Genomic DNA, 3,685 nt, shown 5'->3' with positions numbered 1-3,685 from the left:
CTGGAGAATACTGGAGCCTCCTGGAGAATTCTGGAGCCTCCTGGAGAATACTGGAATCAACACATTTGTCATAAATATGTTTCCTGCATGAAAAGAGAGGTTGAAGCAAACACACAACTTACTCTCGCTCGCTCGCACACACACACACACACACACACACACACACACAGATGTATAAAAATCGTATTATCGTTATTATCAAATGTTTATGAGCTCGAATATTTCAGGACTTTGTCCAGCATATATACATACACACACACACACACACACACACACACACACATATATATATATATATATATATATATATATATATATACATGTAGCTGCCATAGCAGATTTTTATCTAAATGTAGAACCAGCGAACATCTTTTTGTGATTTTGAAAAGAAACTTTGTCAACTGCAACTTTCCTGCCGACGCGTTTTTACCCTGTAAAACAAGGTTTGAGTCCCCTTTGACTGATTAGATCCTGAGTGATGCAGGAGAAGCTAGTTCAGATGGACGATAGGGCCCAACACACGACTACGAGTCTATAATATTAATAACATCAACACCAATATAATAACAACAACAACAATAATAATAATCATAATCATAATAATGATAATAACAATAATAATGATAATAATAATAACAGTAATAATAATAATGATAATAATAATATTGTAATGGTGATAATAATTATAATGACACTAATAGTAATTATAGTAATAATATAATGTTACAGTTTAATTTCCTAAGTCTCATTCAGGACATTTAATTAGGACGCGCGTTAAGAAGAAAAGATGCAGAAAAGTAAATGTGATTTTACAGAGTTTCCCCCCGTGAATGAAGCCTGATCATGAGGAATTTGGCTGAATTTTTCTTTCAGTATTTGGAGCCGCGTAAAGCAGCAGCAGCTTCGCGCCGTGAGCGCGCCGCGCTGCACCTGTGCGGCTGCTGCGCGCTCACGTGCGTCCGATTCATGAAAATGAGCTAAAAAAATTAAAATAAAAATCGGAAACAGGAGCAAAGTTGATGGAAATGAAGATAAAAACCAGGAGAGCTCGGAGGTGTCGGAACGGCCGCTGCCGCGCGCGTGATCTCGCGCGCCCAGAAGCTGAAGCTCCGTCCAGCCTCGGACTGGTGAAGGTCTGAAGCTCCGTCCAGCCTCGGACTGGTGAAGGTCTGAAGCTCCGTCCAGCCTCGGACTGGTGAAGGTCTGAAGCCCCGTCCAGCCTCGGACTGGTGAAGGTCTGAAGCTCCGTCCAGCCTCGGACTGGTGAAGGTCTGAAGCTCCGTCCAGCCTCGGACTGTGAAGGTCTGAAGCTCCGTCCAGCCTCGGACTGGTGAAGGTCTGAAGCTCCGTCCAGCCTCGGACTGGTGAAGGTCTGAAGCTCCGTCCAGCCTCGGACTGGTGAAGGTCTGAAGCTCCGTCCAGCCTCGGACTGGTGAAGGTCTGAAGCTCCGTCCAGCCTCGGACTGGTGAAGGTCTGAAGCTCCGTCCAGCCTCGGACTGGTGAAGGTCTGAAGCTCCGTCCAGCCTCGGACTGTGAAGGTCTGAAGCTCCGTCCAGCCTCGGACTGGTGAAGGTCTGAAGCTCCGTCCAGCCTCGGACTGTGAAGGTCTGAAGCTCCGTCCAGCCTCGGACTGGTGAAGGTCTGAAGCTCCGTCCAGCCTCGGACTGGTGAAGGTCTGAAGCTCGTCCAGCCTCGGACTGTGAAGGTCTGAAGCTCCGTCCAGCCTCGGACTGGTGAAGGTCTGAAGCTCCGTCCAGCCTCGGACTGTGAAGGTCTGAAGCTCTCAGAGCTCCGCTGACGGTTGCACATCAGAGGTTTTTACTTCTTTATTCAGTCAGTTACCTGAGAGACCTTCAGAGGAAGATTGGACCGCGCTGGTTCGATTTAGCTGTTTACTAGTTTGTTTAGCTGTTTATTTCGAAGGCAGTCTGGAGGTAATTACCACTATTTAATGATAATTAACATTATTTATCGTTATTTAATGATAATTATCATTAAAATGAAACCTCACGGCCGCGAATCAGACCAACAAAAGAGAGCAAACGGAAGTGTGAGAAATTTAAGAAATCATTGTTTCCGTCTCGACACACGACAGACAAGTCTGTACGTGTGTGTGCGCGTGTGTGAGTGTGAGAGAGTGTTTGTGGGTGTGCGTGCGTGTGGGTGTGCGCGTGTGTGAGTGTGTTTGTGGGGGTGCGTGTGAGAGTGTGTGTGGGTGTGTGTGTGAGAGAGTGTTTGTGGGTGTGCGTGCGTGTGGGTGTGCGCGTGTGTGAGTGTGTGAGAGTGTTTGTGGGTGTGCGTGCGTGTGTGTGTGCGTGTGTGTGAGTGTGTTTGTGGGGGTGCGTGCGTGTGTGTGAGAGAGTGTTTGTGGGTGTGCGTGCGTGTGTGTGTGCGTGTGTGTGAGCGTGTTTGTGGGGGTGCGTGTGAGAGTGTGTGTGGGTGTGTGTGTCTGAGTGTGTGAGAGTGTCTGTGGGTGCGTGTGTGTGAGAGAGTGTTTGTGGGGGTGCGTGCGTGTGTGTGAGAGAGTGTTTGTGGGTGTGTGTGTGAGAGAGAGGGAGAGACACTGGACACGCTCTGGTCCAGGACAACCTCTGGCCCAGGACACTGGACAACCTCTGGCCCAGGACAACCTCTGGTCCAGGACACTGGACAACCTCTGGCCCAGGACAACCTCTGGTCCAGGACACTGGACAACCTCTGGCCCAGGACACTGGACAACCTCTGGTCCAGGACACTGGACAACCTCTGGCCCAGGACAACCTCTGGTCCAGGACACTGGACCCCCTCTGGTCCAGGACACTGGACCCCCTCTGGTCCAGGACACTGGACCCCCTCTGGTCCAGGACACTGGACAACCTCTGGTCCAGGACACTGGACCCCCTCTGGTCCAGGACACTGGACACTTGCTGACATCCTAGTCAGCAAACAGAAAACCGAGATGGTTCCAGGACATTCCGTCTTCCCTGAGGTGCCAGAGTTCCTGAAAATGAGGGACATTTTCCACGCGCTCTGCTTTTCCCAGTTTAGCTGTCAATATGAACAGGCTGTTTCCATGGTAACCAAAAACACAAAGACTGGGGAGACTAATGACACCTGACAATAGTCTTAGTAAAGGTCTATTTAGTGTCTTTCTAAAGGAAGCAGGACAGCTTTGACGTTAAACACAGCTGTAGATTTTGTAGAGTTAAAGTCCCCATTTATGAGAACAAACACACAAACAAACAAACAAACAAACATATGTGTGGGATGATGATCAGTTGTATTCTCACTGCTGCTACCATCACCATTAATAACCTCTGTAGTAGCTGTTTAAATACTGTGTGAGCATATTTGGAGCTGGAGAGAACATCTGTGGATCCAGGTGCTGTCCTGACTGAAGGTGCTTCAGCAGGAGCTCAGAGGGCCCAGGAGGTGTCAGGGACCAGGAGGTGTCAGGGACCAGGAGGTGTCAGGGACCAGGAGGTGTCAGGGACAGACCTCTGAAGCTCTGTCAGGATGGACGGGGTCCCTGGTGCAGGTCTCTCCAGAGACGTTTGGTTGGGTCATGTCAGGGTTAGGGTTAGGGCTGGCCAACCTCTGGTCAGGTTGGCCATGTGATCAGAGGTCGTGACCTCTGGTCAGGTTGGCCATGTGATCAGAGGTCGTGACCCCTGAGGTTTGTGTTGTGGCCCTCTTCCCTGCTGA

General features: G+C 49.5%; 1 long non-coding RNA gene across 1 annotated transcript in view; it reads right to left on the bottom strand.

The window, feature by feature from the left end:
- LOC130534248 (uncharacterized) overlaps positions 1–1,580 on the bottom strand; it is a 2,953-nt gene extending 1,373 nt beyond the window's left edge. The window contains exon 1 of the long non-coding RNA XR_008952848.1: positions 1–1,580. This exon is cut by the window's left edge and continues 183 nt beyond it. This is a non-coding gene — a long non-coding RNA (uncharacterized LOC130534248).
- Positions 1,581–3,685: the final 2,105 nt, after the last annotated feature.

This window comes from Takifugu flavidus, chromosome 11 (assembly GCF_003711565.1).
Source record: "Takifugu flavidus isolate HTHZ2018 chromosome 11, ASM371156v2, whole genome shotgun sequence".
In the NCBI taxonomy this organism is placed as follows: Eukaryota; Metazoa; Chordata; class Actinopteri; order Tetraodontiformes; family Tetraodontidae; genus Takifugu; species Takifugu flavidus.
Note: the sequence above shows the minus strand (reverse complement) of the source record. Positions and strands in the feature narration are given on the sequence as shown.